The sequence below is a fragment of the Canis lupus genome, chromosome 26 (genome assembly GCF_011100685.1).
Source record: "Canis lupus familiaris isolate Mischka breed German Shepherd chromosome 26, alternate assembly UU_Cfam_GSD_1.0, whole genome shotgun sequence".
NCBI classification, from domain to species: domain Eukaryota; kingdom Metazoa; phylum Chordata; class Mammalia; order Carnivora; family Canidae; genus Canis; species Canis lupus.
Window position 1 is genome coordinate 13515816 of NC_049247.1, and position 18440 is coordinate 13534255.

At 51.4% G+C, this 18440-nt stretch overlaps 1 long non-coding RNA gene across 1 annotated transcript; it reads left to right on the plus strand.

Annotated features, from left to right (window-relative positions):
* Positions 1-585: 585 nt before the first annotated feature.
* Positions 586-11729, plus strand: LOC102152770. The gene is made up of 3 exons (XR_005379206.1): positions 586-820; positions 9463-9637; positions 11395-11729. It is a non-coding gene; the product is annotated as an uncharacterized LOC102152770 (long non-coding RNA).
* Positions 11730-18440: the final 6711 nt, after the last annotated feature.

Sequence of the window (18440 nt, forward strand, 5' to 3'; positions counted from 1 at the left end):
GCGAGGGTAATCCCTATTGGACTCTGTCCAATGACCAAGGGTTGAGAGGTGATAAAGTCATAAAGTCCTGTGTTCAAATCCTGACTTTGTCACTAGAATGGGTTGTAGACTTTGAGTCTACTTCTTTACCTCTCCAGATCTCGGATTCTGCATCAGAAAAAATGGGGGGTGCAATGCACGCCCGGCAGGGCTATTGTAAGGATTTGAGTGAATGCATTTAGCTCCATAGATAGTAAGTCTCACAAAACAGAAGAGGTCTTTATCTTTCTTACTGTGGAAATCTGTCTTGGACCTGTCCACCCCCTGCAGCTGGTATAAAGCTCTGGTTCTAGATGTTTCTAACCCGACACACACCGGCACCCCCTATACCTCCTGGGAGTCTTAGGGCACAAGTCTAGTGCATGCAAGGCCTCCTGTTGCTGTTGCTGCCAGCTTCCTTGGTGCACCTGCCTGTCTTCTGGGCAGAGGCCAGGAACTGCCAAACACCCCCGCACCCCCCCCCCCACCGCCAAGGGAAAGCGTGTGTCTGAGGAAAGGCAAGGGGACAGAACGGCATGATTCCAGCAGGAGAACATCCACAGGATTCTTTCCATTGTTCCCAAGGTCCAGGCTTCCGGGTCGAGCGGGCAGGAGTGAGGCTGTCTTCAGACAGGAGGCCTCACCCCAGACTGTGGTATCTGGCTGGAGCTGCAGGCCGACAGCTGTGTAGGCATTATAAATCTCCCTCCTGGAGATGAGGCGCTGGGGCTCCCGACGTGTCCTGCTAATGGTAAAGCTGTCAGCGCCCACCGCACAAGCTCTGGACTCTGAAAGCATCAAGGTGAGACTGTCTGCCTCCCTCAAGCCTGTTAATTGTACCTGCAATCTCTTCCCCTCCAAACGCGGAAGGCTGTCTCTTCCTCCACTGACAGCATCAGGGGATTTTAACTGCAAAGCAGGCTGTACTTCAGATCCAATTGAAATACCCCTGAACCTGAGCTCTGACCTGCCAACTTCCTGCTGAAAGGACACCCCCCCACCCCCAACTCCCCCACCCCCCACCCCCCCCACCTGCGCTTTCTGTAAGACACGGGAGATTTGGTGAGTTGAAGCGAGAGAGCATCCCTGGGAGGGGAGGTCTGCGTGGTTTTTGTTTTGCCAGTTTGTTTGCTTCATGATGTAGTCTGTCTTTAAATTTTCACTTAAAAAAGAAGTGGTCCTAAAAAAAAAAAAAAAAAAAAAAAAAAGGAAGTTGTCCTTTGCTTTATCTTGAATGCAAAATCAGAAGTTCAGGTCCCTGATTTATCACCCCACAGATGTCTGACTTTGAACAATCGCTTCATCGCTTTTAGATTCCTCATTGTAAAAAGACGATGATCAAATCTTTCTTCTCGCCTGGAGACGAGGATGAAATGAGATATTCTAGGGCTATCAATCAGAGTTTTCGTTGGAAACAACCTGTGGATCGCTGATAAATCACCTGCTCAGAAACAGAGAACTCCGGGTGCAGCACTTGCCAATTTCCGTGGTGTAAATGCGTCCATCAGAGCCGATTTCAAGCCATCAATGTGACATCACGCAACAAGGAGCTGGGAGGGGAAGTGAACAATTGGTTCTTCTGAGCCGACAGGAGCCGGCGCCAGCACAGCCCTGAAGACAACAGACGCCAACTCCGGCTAATTTTAGGAAAATTAAAATCAGGGGGGAAAAAAGTACCCAAAGGATAGAGGGGGTAGCTTGCAGAATTTCCAGCTGGCGGCTCAGACTTGGAGTTCATGCAGCCAGGACTCACACCCCAAATCATCCCAGAAATAGCCCACTAGTGAAGATGGTGCTTTTGTCCGCTCTGGCACAGAGTAATAAGCTCCATCATCGCCAGCAATTCTGGACATGGGCCAATCCCACTAAAACTGTAGCCACTGACATCCTGAAAACCGCATAGCTGGGCCCCACTCCCCCACCCGCCTCGCACCACCTCACCAGCCCAGAGAAGGCATCGGAGGGCGTGGATCCTGTTCCCCCCACCATCTAGGGAGGTGCCTCAGATTGGTCGAGCCATGTCACACGTCTGTGTCCCCCCTGCTGCAAGGGACCCTGAGCCTATGTGTTTATGTAGCTGCTATCACAAACTACCAACAGCCCGCTGGTTTACAACCACGGAAACTGATGTGTAGGTTCTGGAGGGCTGAAGTTCAAAATCAAAACGCCGGGAGGGCGGCGCTGTCTCTGGAGGTCCTGGGGAAGAAAGGACTCTTCCTTGCCTCCCCTGGCTTCTGGTGGCTGCACCGCTCCAATCTCTGTCTTGGCTTGGCCTTCTCTTCCCCTCTGTGTGTCTAAGAACACTTCCGGATCGAGGGCTCATCTGGATCATCCAGGAAGAGCTCGTCTCGGGATCCTTATATCAGCAAAGACTCTTTTTCCCAATAAGGTCACATTCACAGGGTTTGGAGTTTTAGGACATGGGCATCTCTTTTGGGGACCACCACCCAACCCACTCTAGTGAGTACCTGTATGTTCAGCTTCTATCCTAGGCAGTGAGCCTTGCCTCACTGGATGGGAGGTTCCTCGGTTATAAGAAGGGGATTTGGAGGCTGGGAAGTCAGAAAGATGTCCAATGTCTTCTAGAACTAGGGTCGCAAATGTTTTTGGTAAAAGGTCAGAGGGCAAATATTTTTTGCCTTGAGGTCATATGGTCACAGCTCCTCAGCTCTGCTGTTGAGCACAGGAGCAGCTGTAGATATTTTGTAAACAAATGGGGGTGGCTGAGTTCCAATAAAACCTTATTTACAAAAACAGGTGTCTGTCCAGATCTGTCCTAAGGGCCACAGATTGCTGACCCCTTTTCTAGAACATGAAGGGGCCCGGCATGAAGTGGGTGCTCAGTAAATTGTTGGCTGACTCATCAATCCTCGGTGTTGTAGAAATGTATTGAACATGGACAACCAAGTCAGAGCAGAAGTTAATAAAGGATTAAAACATGACTAATGCTCTGTGACCCACACTCTTGAATAAATTATACAAAGGGAAAGAATTTTGGCATCTAACAACAAAATTCAAGTTTTTGAGATGAGTTTTCCTTGTTTTAGAGCCTAGCACTAACTAATGTGGCCTGAATTTTAATTCCTGGCTTCACATGGAGTGACAGCACCCCTGACCCAGCAGAGACCTGGGTGTCCATGCTCACAAGAAGGACCAGATTGGGGTGTGGAGGGATTTATACAAGTTCGCCCCGTCAGAGGAGAAATGGGGGCAGATGCCCAGCATATCCTGCTGGCACCGCATGGGAGCTGTTGACTGCCTCCACTAGGGGCGAATGGCATATAATCCAGATGTCTACTTCCAGGGGAGTAAAACATCATGAGAAACAGTGTCTGGAGCGGGAAAATAGCCAATGTGGTGCTTGTAGTAAAAAACACATCAGCTTTGAAGGCTGACAGATTTGTGTCCAAGTCTCAGCTCCCCAGGAAGGCAGTAAAGCAGCTGAACCAGCTCTTTACCTCTCTGAGCCTCAATTTTCTCATCTGTAGAATGGGGAGAGTTAGATTCATCCTGCGGCAAACTTGTGAGGATTAAATGAGATAATATTTACAAAAATGTGGCACCTGGTGGACGCTTAGTAAAGTCACGCTCGGTGAGCTCCTTACAAGGCCGAATTTCACAGACTTGAATTTCTGAAAATCAACACACCCGAACGTACATAGCAAAGTAAGTGTGATCCTTTGAAGGAGGCTCCTGGGAGGCCAGCCAGGCTGCTGGGGCACAGCCTGTTTTGGGAGCCAGCTGCTGATTAGCCTTTGGCACCTTGGCAGTTTCCTCTGACTGTCCTCCATGGTGGCAGGCCTTCGCTCTTGGAGAAGGGACTTGATTTCTGGACAGATCCCAAAATTAAATGGAGCCAGGTCTGATGAACAAGGTAGAAGATGGAGCTGGCTGGGATCACTTTGGGTGATAAAAGACCCGTGATTGCAAAGTAATGGGCCAGGGTTACTCTGAAGGAAATCCCCAGAGAGGCCTTCCAATAGCGCTCTGAGCATCCAGAGCCCTTGTGAGAATGAGTGGAGGGATGACTATGGCAGGGGAAACACCTGTTCAGAAGGGCAAGGTCTGGGGCATTTGTACTCTTTGTAAGTTACAGTCCTATCTTATAGGACTTGTTTGTTCACTCTTTGCTTTAACATTTATTGAGCTTTGGGCCCTGTGCTAGGCATTGGGTGTGGTGCTGATCGTGACTTCATTCCTACCCTCAGGCTTGCAGCCATAAACAGATAACAATCCAATAAAGAAACATCTAGACAATGCCATGGTGGTCTACACAAATGGCGCCTCTAGTGTTGTGCAGTGCACAACCTGTACAATGGTATGTGTAGCCTTGCTTTAAAAAATAAGGACATGAGTTATATTCATAGGGTCAGGGAGGCATGTGAGCTGGATCATTAAAGAGATGAAGGAATTCTGAAGGCAAAAGGGTGGGTGGGGGAAAAGGAATATCAGACTCAGGCACAGTGTGTACCAAAGCACCGAGGAGGAGTATGTTCAGTGGGGAGGTATGTTCAGTGAATGCTGAGACATCTGGCGGATTTGGGAGGAGGCAGACGGGCTGGGGGGCAGTGAGGCTGAGGGGACTGAGTCAAGATCTCCCGGGGGCTGCTGGGGGAGTCAGAGAGGTCCACGGATGTCAGACATTCCATTCCTCTGAGTTGGCCTCCCACCCCCTGCCCGAGGGAGAGATGTGAGAAAGAACACTGGCCTTGTTGCGGCTTGGATCAGTCTGGATCCCAGCTCTGGGGCTTGCAGGCTGTGTGTTGCCCCTCTAGTCACTTAACCTCTCTGGGCAGGACTTTCCTAACTCACAGAATGGAGGTTCTGGTAATGTCTCCCGCTGGGGTTGGGGGACTTGGCAAGCTACAGAGTCAGAGACAGAGCAGGTCTGGCCTCTGACAGCCTTCGTGTAAGAGACAGAAATCGAAAATTAGGAAGACAGCACCAGCCCCCTGTAGGTGGAGCGAGTAGGTGATTATTCTCAAGTCCCCAGAAAGTTGGCTGGGCTCTGCACATTGCCCTCGTTAGCATTAGCATCAGAGAGCACTTTCTCTGTGTTTAGCATTGCCCCGGCTCCTCAGAGGTCTTTTAAAATGCAAATCTGCCCTCTTTGTGTCCATGGTGCCTCAGGTTAACTGATAAATGACTTTTATCAGCAGATTCCATTTACCTAGGAGCCCTAGGGTGGGACACAGTGAGCCCCGGCTGCACACCTACCGCCGGGAGGGGAGAGGGGGGGCCTGACTTCTCCCCCCACCCCACCCCCGCTGCTGCTCCCCACGGAGAGATAGCTAGGAGGCTCCTGGGACCGAACTCAGAGGGAGATGGATAAGACCCCCAGGGGCAATCTGAGTTTCTCAGGGCACGGGTGGCGTGGGGTTCCGCGCATCTCCCGCCGGGCCTGGGGCTGCTGTGTGTGCAGGGCTGGGAGTGCAGGCTCCATGGGAACTCAGGCCCTGCCCTCGAGGAGGGACTCGGGGTCTGGCTGGAAAACCCAAAGTGAACAGATAAGTAGGGCACAGAGGGCAAGGTGACGTTGTCATTGTGATCGTGATGGCCACCTGTCATTGAGCATTTACCGTGAGTCAGGCCTTGTGCTAAGAACCTCGTTACCTGTTATCTCTACCTGGAGGTGGCTGTTAGCAAGGGCGACTGGCAGATGAGCCTCAGATGGAGCAGAAAATGCATCGCTCAGGGTCGTAAAGCTAGAAGGTGGGAGGGACTCCAGAACCGAGTTCTCAGCTGCTGTGCTGTCTGGCCAGACGGGAAGATCGGCCCACATGGTCTTGAGTTCCGGTGAGGGGCTTCCTTTGTGCGTCTGGGTCTAACGCTGGAGGCAGGGAATACGAAATAAGAGAGAATTGCAAATTTGAAGTGGTGCAATATAAAACTATGTATGACATAAAGCCTCCTGTGGAATAATGCAAATCTCTCTGGTTTTAAAAAAAGACATCCGTAATTGCATCATCTCCAAACCAAGTGGCCCGAGTGAAATTTAAATGGTGGTGTGCAATTCGCCACAGGTTAGTGACATTGTGATGGATAAAGAGACATGCCCGCCACCCCTTTCAAGGCTTTGCTTGGATTATTTGAGGGTTTAATTGTGCAGGAATACATTCCCTTTAAGACTGCGACCTCCCTCAGGACTCTTTGGGCACGCGTATAAAAATATGTAACCCGTATAAATTACAGGTCCCCATATGGCTCCTGCGCGGACTGGGCTGCGTGCAAAGAACTTTCGTCTAGCTTTCAAATTGCGTTTCTCTACAAAGTCCTCCTCCCCACCTTTCCACGTGGCTCATTGCATGTCTGGATTCAGTGAGATTCTACAGAGTCTAGGAGACTACAGATCTCTTTTGGGGGAGAAAGAGAAGGAGGTGAGAAGCACCGGCATTGGTAGACTGTAGAGTTCTAGTCCATGATTATCCCCTTGGAATGATCTTTTTGGCATTCCCTCTGGGCCCCATGAGACCTTGTGCCTCGTAGCCATTCCTGGCTGAGGATGGTTCCCAATGAGCCCACCGCCTACCCTAGGCTGTCCCCTCTGCCTGGCTTGCCCATCTGCTCCTTTAGGAGACAGCTCCTCCATTGTCCCCGCTCCTTCCTCTGCATTTCACCCTCTGCACATCTACTTCCTTGACAATGACCCGCAAAGGTTTATTTGGAAGTCAGTTGTATCTGTAGGCAGTGAGCTCCCAGAGGGCAAGGACCAACTCACTTTCATTCCCCTATCCTCAGCACTGAGCCCCACATACATAGTAGGTGCTCAATAAATATCGCTACACAGTAGACGCCTAGGAAAGGCTTTTGGAAATTGAGCTGAGTTGAAAAGGAGAGTAAGAAGGAAACATTCCAAGCACAGGGATTGTTGTCTTCTGGGAACGGCATGGCAAAGGCTGATCGCCCGGTCCCTTGTTTGTAGCTGTCTCGTACATTCCGGGTGAGTAGGCGGGTATTCTTGGTGTGCTCTATCCCCAGCTGGGGTAGACTGTTTCGAAGATGGCTGAGGAAATGAGTCCCATCTCATGTGCCCTTTTACAATGGATACCACCCCTGCTCCCATCCAAAGGTGGGGTTATTTATCCTCCGCCTGATTCTGGGTCAACCCTCTGCCTTACATTCAATGAGGCAAAATCAAAGCTGGTCAACTTATAGGTCTCAGGCCCAAAAGATGATGCAGCTTCCATTTTTGAACTCTTGACATGTAGCCACCATATAAGGAGGCCCGAGCAATCCTGCTGGAGAGGCTACATGGAGGGAAAATCGCGCACCCCTGTTGGCAGCCAACATCAACTCCCAGATCTGTGAGTGGGGGGCATCTTGGATTTTGCCACCCAGCCAAGCTCCTGGCAGAGTGAAGCTACATGCGTGAATCCAGCCACAGCCTGTGAAGCCAAAGAACTGCCCAACCGGGGCCTCTGAATTCCTGACCCACAGAATTAGGAGCAATAAAATCGTTGCTATTTCAAGCCACCATATTTTGGTGTCATTTGTTACACAGCAATAGATAACAAATACACTAACTCTGTGTGAGCAACAAATTTAGTGAGAGGTTATCTATGGCTTTTGATCTGGGAGTTGGAGAGGATATAGTAGAATTCAAGCTTTTCTGTTTTTATGTGTCTGTTTTTAATTTTACAATATTGTTAAAAGGAAAACAAATTGTAGGTGAAAGTAGTGAGGTCTGAATAAAGTCTGTAGAGGAGTTAATAAGACTGTATCGGGGGTGCCCAGTCAGTTGAGTGTCTGACTCTTGATTTCGGCTCAGGTCATGATCTCAGGGGTCATGGGATGGGGCCCCATGTGAGGTTCCCTGCTTAGCAGGGGGAGCTACTTGAGATTCTCTCTCCCTCTCCCTCTGCCTCTCCTCCTGCGTGCGCTCTCTCTCTCAAATAAATAAATAAATCTTAAAAAAACAAAAGGTAGTATCAGTGTTAATTCCCTGGTTTTGAAAATTATATTGTAAGATGTTATATTGTACAAGGCTGTCATTTGTTTCTAGGAAATAAACACTGAGTATTTAGAAATAAAGATGTGTTATGTTTGTACCTTTCTGGGGAACAGCTCTGAAAAAAGAACACACACACTTTCTCTTCTGTGTGTCTGTAACTACAGAGAGAAAGAGACAAGGATGAAGCGCAGGTGGCAAAGCATTCATATTCGGGGAATCTGGGTGAAGAATATATGGGAATTCCTTGTAGTGTTCTTGCAACTTCTCTAAACGTCTGACATTATATTGAAATAAAAAGGATTTTTTTTTAAAGGAAGAAGGAAACTGTGGAATGCACATGGTTGCCCCCAAAGAGGCAAGAACCACCCACTCTCCCTGGAAATCCTGGTGTGCTCTATCTATCTGGATTTGCGTGAATCCAGAGTGGACTTTTGTCCCTTTCTCGCCTCCCTCTGGTGGCATGCATGTGATGGGGAGCCACCCCGTGTCCTCCAGGCTGCCTGGCACCTGGCAATGATCAACGGCTACCATTAAACTCACCCTCCCCACCCCTGTTCACGTCTAGGGTTCTGTGAAGGCAAGGCTGGGTTTTAGATTTTTCACAGTGACAATCCCCAGGCTCCGAGGGGACAGCTGGGAAAAGCCTTTCCTTGGAGATCCCTGGAGCACTCTGCCAAGGCTTCAGTCACAAATTTATCCTTTCCTGCTCATCTGAATTTTGGGGATTCCCATTCAGAGGCCACAAAGCACAGGATGATGGAATTGAGGGGCTAGAGGAGCCCCCCTCTGGTAGCAAGCATTGCTGAGAGCACACCCCGGTGCGGTTGGACTATTTTATGGGCCTGGGCCAGGGATCAGGGTGAGAGAGGAGAGGATGGTTGTGCCCACTGGAGCAGAGCGGGCGGCGTCCAGCGGAACAGAGCCCCCCAAGGCTCCCAAGCTCAGCAATGCCGCCCTGCGTGCTTCTGGGCGAGCTTCAGAAGGGAATGGGCCGGGCCAGAAGACACCAGGAGTTTAGAATCCGAGAGACCTAGGAGGGCACTCTCTGACTCACTGTTTCCTGGCTGGGTGCTCCACCCGGAGACCCAGAGACTTGCCCTGGCGCCAAGTTTAAGGCCCTCATCTAGGGCGGAAAGGATCAAACACACACCTGATGTTATGAAAGTGCCCGGCAAACAGTAGATGCATCCACAGGATCGGTGCTTCGATTCCTCACGCAGTTACTACTGAGCACCGACTCAGAGCCATGCTCAGCAGGGAGTAATCTGCCTGCCTGGTTCCCAGAGATGGGTGCAGTGCCTCTCCCCCTTGGTGTCCCCCCCACCCCCCGTTGCTCTCCATCTCCCGTGGCACCATGGTGACTGTGGCCTGGGTGCTAGATCGTCAGAGTTCAAATCTGAGCCTTGTCTCCGAGTGTCAGAGGCATAGTGACCCCATTTGTGTGTGCCTCCATCCCCCCACCCCTCACCCTAGTGTTTGCATCCGTCTCACAGTTTGCTGTTGTCCGCTGAATCCATCCACGCGAATGAATGTCAACAGGGAACGCGGAAGAAGCGGCTACCACACGACAGACGCAGGTCTATGTTCCTTGTTGGCATTCTCTCCATTTGACAGATGAGACAGCTGAGGCACAGCAGACTGCACCATTTGCCCAAGATCGCAGACAGGGTAAGAGGCAGAGCTCACAAGCAGCTCACGGGACATGCCCGGCAGGTAGCAGGTGCTCACAGACTGGCTGGGAGGGACAGAGGTGGCCACAGCTCTTGTTCCCTTCAACACCCCAAGAGCTTCCAGCCCAGGGAGCCTCAAGGGCTGCCAGAGAAGGAAGGTCTCCCAAAGTGTGTGGGAGCTCTGGCCAGTGGCCACCAACATCAGGTCTTTCCAGAATGGTGGGGAGGGAGAGGTATAGCCAGGAGACACTGCGGCTTGCTGCAACTGGGGGAATCCCAGGCCAGCCTGAAAGACCCTAATAAACAGCTAATTATGATGCTAACTCTGTACCTAGTGGCAGGGAGACCCAGCGTATCGGGTAATTAAGCTGTTGGAGCTGGAGCCGGGCAGGGTTTTCTCAGCTCGGAGTTAATGCAGAATCCAAAGTGCAGGCTTATGGCCAGGGCACAAAGGTAAACAAGACCCTCCCTAAGGGCAGACCTGATTTAGTCCAAAGGTTCAAGTGCAGCAGTTATAATGATTAGAAGATTTTTTTTCTCCCCTTTATATAGGGAGCAGGTGGGGGTGGGGGGAGGAACATACTGTATGCACCAGCCTCGGTGCTGGACTCTTAGCAAGGGCCTGGGGGCCAGGCAGGCGGTGGGCCTGGGCATTTCCGATCGGAGTTGGATGTCACTCCGCTCCCCTGCCCGCCCTCCGCTCCTCCACAAGCATTTCTACTTCCTGATACCTTAAAAATGGAGGTGGAATTCACGTAACATAAAATTAACTGCATTATGAATGGCACTGAATGGTACAATTCAGTGCCATTTAGTACCTTCACGATCTTGTGCAACCACCACTTCTATCGAGTTCCAAAGTATTTGCTTCACTCCAGATGAAAGCCCTGGACAAGTTACTCATTTATCACCCCCACCCCAACCCTCGCCATGTCCTTCCTCCTCCTCACCGGCTCCTGGCAACCACTAATCAGCTTTCCATCTCTATGGATTTATCTATTCTAGACATCACATATAAATGGAATCATAGCATATTTGACCTTTGGGGACTGGCTTCTTGCACTTAGCCTCATGTTTCTTTTCTTTTTTTAAAGATTTTATTTATTTACTCATGAGACACACACACAGAGAGAGAGAGAGAGAGGGAGGGAGAGGGGAAGAGACACAGGTAGAGGGAGTGTGCAGGCTCCATGCAGGGAGCCCGATGCAGGACTCGATCCCCAGTCTCCAGGATCACACCCTGGGCTGAAGGCGGCGCTAAACCGCTGAGCCACTGGGGCTGCCCCAGCCTCATGTTTCTGAGGTTCATTCACCTGGTTGCATGTATTAATGCTTTGTTCCTTTTTATTGCCAAATAATATTCCGTTGTCTATGTGTTGCATTTTGCTTATCCATTTACACTGACGGGCCTTGGGTTGTTTCTGCTGCTTCGTTTTTATAAATGATGCTGTGAATATTTGTGCACAAGTTTCTGTGTGGACATGTTTTCAATTCTCTTAGGTCAACATCTAGAAGTAAGACTACTGGGTTATGGGGGTAATTCTATCTTGAAAGTTTTGCTGTATTCCACGGCAGTTACCCCATTATACATTCCCACCAGAAATGCACAAGGGTTCCAATTCCTCAGCATCCTTGTTACTACTTTCTTTCTTTATTTTTTTTAAAATATAATCTTTGGTTTTTTCATGGGAGCCAAGGTAAGCCTCTGTCTGCCATGGGGGCTCAAACACGGAGCCATGTCTTCTGGATTTACAGGAAAGTCCTAGGAAAGCCAGCGTGCAGGATGAATCACCACCCCCTTACCGGAACGGATTCATCACCTTGGAAGAACCAGATGGAAAGAGTGGCTCCGGGCTACACCAATCCTTTTTTTCAAAAGATTTTTATTTAATTATTTATTTATTCATGAGAGACACAGAGAGAGAGGCAGAGACACAGGCAGAGGGAAAAGCAGGCTTCCTGCAGGGAGCCCGATGTGGGACTCGATCCCAGGGCCCCAAGATCACACCCTGAGCCAAAGGTAGATGCTCAACCGCTGAGCCACCCAGGCGTCCCCAGGCTGTGCCAATCCTAAAGGGTCTTGCTGATGATTCAATGTTGTAAGCTCTTCCCTGGGGGGCAAGTGGGTGCCTTGGAGGGAATGACTGTGTGTGAGCCGAGAGACATCCTGGTTCCTTGGAGCCTGGACACCTGTGCCCGAGTGTCACCAAGGGGGACAGCGTTCGGCCAGCCCTGCAGGAGCACTGGTGGCCTGGGTGAGCTGGCAAAGGACAACACAGACAACATGAGGGACCACTCAGCTACTGGGAGGTGGGAGGAACGGGATCAGCCCACGTGACTAGGCACATGGGTGTGGGATGGGGGGGCTCAACCACAGCCAACGGAGCCAGAGTCTGAACCTGCAGCTGCCTCCCTCTTGACCTCTCCGCTTGCGAAACGCAGCTCTGGCCGGGCTTGTCCTGCAAACCTCCAGCCCCGTCCTGCCTCCACTCCCCACTTCCTTTTCCAGCACGGTTTCCAGCACCTGGGCCCAGCCCAGCCTCGGTTCCCCGTCGGCACCCCTGGCCTCCAGCCAACCGGTGACCCCGCACGTCCGTTCCAATCAGCCAGCCCAGCTCGGGCCGGCTCAGAGAACCTTCCGTTCTGCTCCTGATCATGTGTCCACCCACATCAGGCTTTCCTGGCCGCCGCGGGGCCACCGCCTCTCAGAGCGGCTCCTGTGCTGTCATATGGATGCATCAGGCTGATCAGCAGTTCTGGGCCAGGAGCCGGAGGCACAAGGGCTTTTGGATCGCCTGTCTGCCCGCATGCATCAGCTGTCCCTGGCCGCACCCTGGCCGGCCTGGCCTCACAGCGGGGAAGCCAGCGGGGCCCTGCTTGCTCAGGAGGCGGGATGCTGAGGCCCAGGCTGAGCCTGGCCTGGCAGGAAATGGACAATGGGCTGGGGGGGGGTGCAGGGGAGTGGGAGGGAGGACTGAAGAGGAAGGAGAGAGAGAGGGCACCAGGAGAGCCTGAGGCAGCAAAGGGACTTCATCTCAGTCCCGTCTGTGTCCCCAACACTCAGTCGGGTGTCTGGGGCTAGGCAGGGAGCAGTTGGTGGGACTGGCCTGTAAAACAGGAGTGAGAGAGGGTGCCGGGAGGGAGGAGGGAAAGGAAGGGGCAGGAGATAGAGAACAGAGCAACAGGAGGGCAGGGAGCGGGCACTACAGCTCCGCCCGTCCCAGCACCGTCCCTTCCACCAGTGGCCCCGCAGAACTAGAAGGGGACAGCGGACGTGGACTGGAGGGGAAAGAAGGCAGAGGAAGGCTGTGGTGGGAGCCCTGGGGCAGAGACGAGGGATGAAGACCCTGACCCAGATGGAGAGAATGGGGAGTGGAGGGGCGCAGTAATCCAGAAAGGGAGGGGCCGAGAGGCAGAGGTGGAGGGACAGACGCCGCAGGACCAGCCTGGCAGAGGGGCCAGGATGGGAAGATCGTCCCTTTGATGAAGATGCACATTAGCAAACGTGCTGGGATCGGACAAGTGCCAACAGGCCTGTCTCGGAGTTAAAAAGTGCTACATCTGTCAGGGCTTCAAGCCTTAAGCCAACGCTTTCCCTCTCCTCACCCTGGGGTCCTGCAACTGAGCTCTCCCTGCGCATCTCCTGCAGGCACCCAGGCTTGTCCGGGGCCGGGAGGGCAGGGCAAACAGGGCGGGAGGGCCCATGGGGCCTGGTGCAGAGGAGGCAAGTGGCAGCCCCGTTGCAGGTGCGCTCGTGGTGTGTGTGTGGGGGGGGGGGGCGGGAATGCAGGGAAAGGTTTCAGCAGAAGCTAGGAGGACCCAACAGGTGCCCTCAGATTAATGCCCACCCAGAACCTCTGAATGTCACCTTCTTGGGAAATGGGGGTCTCAGCAGATGTAATTAGTGAAAGCTATTGAGATGGAATCATCCTGAATTTAGGGTGGGCGCTCAACCCGGTGATGGGTGTCTGGGAAGAAAGGGAGCTGTGGAGGTGAAAAGAGGAAGGCCATGTGCCTACAGGGGCAGGAATGGGAGCGATGTAGCTAAAGTCCAGGAACCCCACGGATGACCTGGAGCCACCAGAAGCTGAGAGAGAGAGATGCATGGGACGGACGTTCCCCTAAAGCTTCCAGAAGGAACCTGCCTGGCCAGCACCTTGCTTTTGGATGTCTGGCCTCCAGAGCTGCAAGAGAACGACTTCTGTAGTTTTAAACCATCCAGTGTGTGGTCATTTGTTACAGAGCCCTAGGAGGCCACTACAACCTCCTGGCCTTGGGGACCCATTCTGCTTGTCCTTGGGTCCAATGGGATAATGGCAGGATGCTTAGAAATAAGAGGGTTCCAGGCCCTCCCTCCAACCTCGTCCTGTCAAATCTCCAGTGCTGGCTTGTGTTCTCCACACTTGGGAGTCCTGTTTCTCCTCGTCTCTCCAGAACTCAGGCCTCTCAACCAGCAGCTGGTGAACAGGGCTCTAGGGGGGCTTTCATCAGGGGCATAGGAAACCACTAGGTGTCATGGCACCAGGCCTGTGCTGCTGGACAGGGCCTGCCTCTGGGAGCTCCTTACATAGGCTATGGCCTCTGACTGTCCTGGGCTCAAATCCTGTGACATGTTAGGTGTTGCTGTGACCCAAGCTTGGGTTGGTCTGGCCTTCACCTCTGGGCTTTGAGAGCCTCATCTAGAAGATGAGAAAAAAAATACCTATCTTGTGAGGCTGTTGGATAAATTAAGGAAGAAAATGTAGGTGAAGGGCTTGGACAAGGCCTTCATAAATGATGATGATGATGATGAAGGTCTTTGTAAACCCATTTCTGTCTAGCTCTGAATGGTTACCATGGGCTGTAAAGAAAGATGGTGTCTGCTGCCCTGTGGCAAAATTGGAAAGCCAGACACAAACGTGTGAAATTACTAGGAAGCCATAAAATACAGGATGACAGCCAGTGACTTGGGTTCGGGCAGCCTGACTAGGGTCAGGTCTCACAGGGATCATGAAGGCGGGAGGTCGGGTAGGGTGACCAACTTGTCCTGGTTTGCCTGAGTCTTGCCCAGGTTAAGCACTGGAAGTCCTACATCTTGGGCAAACTGGCCACCCTTCATGGACAACTTTACCTAGGCCTCAAAGCAATCATTCATTCATCCATCTGTTCATTCATTCATTCATTCATTCATTCATTCATTCATTCATTCCCTTTTACTAAGAACTCACCACAGGCCAGACTCCTTTAGGCACTGGTGACACAGACATGGCCCCTGCCCCCATAGCACTCACATGCAGACTTGCATGGCCTTCTTGTATTCATTCCATAAAGCATCTAATGAGCAACTACTGTGTGCCAGGCACGCTTAAATACAATGAAGACAAAGACAAACGGCATCGCCTCAGATCTCAAGGTGTTTGCATCTAGTTGGGGAGAGACAGGATGGCAGGCAACTCCCTCCAGTGCAGGCAGGGCTACTACAGCACCCAGTAGGTGGAGAGGCCTCAGAGAGAGCCAGAGGGACCCCTCACTCCATCCTGGGAGAAGGCAAGGAATCCTCTAGAAAGAGGTAATGCAGAGCCGACTCAGAAGGAAGAATTGGCAGCAGCCAGTTGGAGAAACGAGGAAGGATATTGAAGCAAAAGGACCAGACCGAATGCAGGGAGCTCAGCAAGGTGCCAGTAGGAAATGCAAGAATGGCACTTTGGTGAGGAGAGGCAGAGCCCCATGACAGGGATGTGGTTGAGAGGAGGTTGGGCAAGGAAACGGGAGGGGAGGGAGTGAGTCTGGTTTGCAGAGGCACAGAGGGAGGAGCTTGCAGGACCTGTTGGAAAGAAGGTAGGGTCTTGGGTGAAGGGAGATATGGGACCCTATGCCCACCCTGGCTGGGGACAGGGCAGGACCGACAGAGCACGATGGCAAGGTGCAGAAGAGGGAAGAGACGCATGCTCACATGCTTGACTTCGGAGCCAACCAACCATTGCAAGAAACAAGAAGAAAGAAAATCAGGCCGTGCTGTCGGACAGACTGGACACCACCCTAAGCACGGACCCCAAGTTGGGGTGCTGAGCCTTCATGTTTGGGACAAGCATGCACCTGTCCCTCCTTTTCCTGTAACCGAGTCTGTCCAATGAATAAACCTCATTGAGCATTTTGGAGCTGGGCCCCTTTGCTGCGAAAGCAAAACCAGATGTCTGGAGAGAGAGACCTGGAGGGGCTCAACTGTGGGCTCAAGGGGGCATGAGTGGTCAGGGAAGGTCTCCCTGGGCTGATCCCCAATGATCCAGAAGTGCTAGTCCCAGAAAGATTTGGGGACAGGAAGAGCCTTTCAAGCAGAGGGAACCGTATGTGCAAAGGCTCAGAGGCAGGAATAAGCAGTTCACATGCAAGGAACAGCAAAGCCAGGCAGGATGGAGCAGGAGGTCGGGGCATACGGGAGGTGATGCGGGCCCAGAAGTGGGCCAGGGTCAGACCAAGCCCTGGCAGCGGCGAAAAGGGAGTGAAAGGGGCTCAGTCTCACTTAACACCAAGGTGCAGAGAAACCAGCTGCCCGCTTGTCAGCGGCAGAGCTGGGGTTAGGACCCAGGACCCCGGCTTTCCGATTTCCTCTTGATCTGACCCTGCTTCCCCTTCTGGGGAGGTGAAGACAGCGACTCCACAGGCGTCAAAGGAGACTTTTCAAGGCTCTGCTGCTGCCGCAAAGGCTCGGCTCATCTCAGCAGTGGGGTGCTGCTCCCAGAGCTGGAGAGCCAGCCTGCACTCTGCTCCGCGGTTTTACGTCTGCCCCTTAATTTCCAGGCCTTTCAATTTCCTGATCTAGGAGAATTTTACAGACACGGGGTGCGTGGCTGACTGTAACAACCGTCTGTTGAATAAATGACCCCTCTGTCTTGACTTGCAGGTAGTTAAACGTCATGCTGAGCTCAAAGGTGAAACAGGGCTGGGGGTGGGGGTGGGGTTTGCTTTGCCAATGACCTGCAGGCTGTCTTTCCTCTTGGGGGCTTCAATTTGTCATTGACGGAACATGACTAACAGTGTTTATTTAACTCCTTTGGTGTTTGGAACTGCTTAAGCGAAAAATATTTTTAGTGTACGAAATGCTTCCTGAATTTTATTGTTGGGTTTCCCTTGTTTGCACCCCAATTCTCCAGGAAACCACCTCTCCCCCACACTCCCTATACAGTCTCTGGGCTTCAGGTGATACTAAATGCACCTTTCAGGTCCAGGGGTGCCATTGTGGCTCTGGACTGGCCAACCAGAACACTGCAATCCTCTGACCACAGGGAGTGGATCAGAGGTGGGCGTGCAGCCCAATCAGAACCACTGGAACACAGTGCTTTTAGGAAAAGGCTGCTTAGTCTTTTCTGCTGGATTTGAACCTGGGAAAATGTGAGAGGAGCAGCTGGCATCCATTTCACGGAAATTGAGAATGGAAGCAACATGGAGTTCTGGGGATATTTGCACGCCTAGATCCAACAGTGCCTGAAGCCCATATATCCTCTAGATTTTTCAGTTGTGTGCATCAACAAATCCCTCATTTTGTCTAAACCAGCTTGAGCTGGGTTACTGGCTACTTGGAATCTAAACAGTCCTAATACAATCACCATTAGACAAGCAGTCAGCAAATCACAGCTTGTGGGTCAAGTCCAATCCACTTCCTGTATTTTCCCCCTTTCCTTTAAGAACTTTGAGACATAAATTACATAAATTTATTCACCCATTTTAAGTGTAAAATTTGATACATTTTTGTGAGTCTACCGAGTCATATAATTGGCGCCGAAACCAATTGTTAGAACACTTCTATCCACCCCCAAAATTTCCCTCATGCCCTTTTTTCAATCAGTAAAAAAACTGGGGGGAGGGGTGCAAAGAGAGAGGGGGAGTGAAAATCCCAAGCAGACTCCACACCTAGCACAGAGCCTGAGGTGGGTCCCGATCTCACAACCCCAAGATCATGACCTGAGCTGAAATCAAGAGTTGGAGGCCCAACCGACTGAGCCACCCAGGTGCTCCATCAGTAAAGAAAATTTTAAAATAACAGCTTTATTGACGTATGATTCACACGCCCTGGGATCCATTCGTTTAAAGTGTACATTTCAGTGGCTTTCAGTATGGTCACAGATATGGGCAACCATTACCACAGTCTACTTTAGAATATTTTCATCAATTCAAGACCCCATATCCGTCAGCTCTCAATACCCCCATACCTCATCCCTTGATTCCCCACTCCAGCCCTGAGCAGCCATCAATCTTTCTATCCCTATGGATTTGCCCATTATGGACACATCAAATAAAGGGACTCATGCAATTCGTGATCTTTTGTGTGTGGCTTGTTTCACTATCTTCAAGGTTCATCCACACCGTAGCACGTTTCAATGCTGCATTCCTCCCCGTGGCCGGATAATACGCCATTGTGTGGAGAGACCACATTTTGTTTATCAGCTTATCTATCAGCTGATGGATATTTGGGTTGTTTCCACTTTTTGCTACTGTGAATCATGCTGCTATGACCATTTGCATACAGGTTTTTTGTTGTTGTTGTTGTAAGATTTTTATTTGAGAGAGAAACAGCATGAGTAGAGGTGGGGGGTGCAGAGAGATGGAGAGGGAGGAGTAGACTCCCTGCCGAGCATGCTGAGCAGGCTCCCTCCCAGGACCCCGAGATCATGACCTGAGCCAACAGCAGACACTTAACCGAGCCATCCAGGTGCCCTTGTGTACGAGTTTTGTGTGGACATATGTTCTCACTTCTCTTGGGTATATATGTGGTTGTGGGATTGCTGAGTTATGTGGCAATTCTATGTTTAACTCTTTGAGGAGCT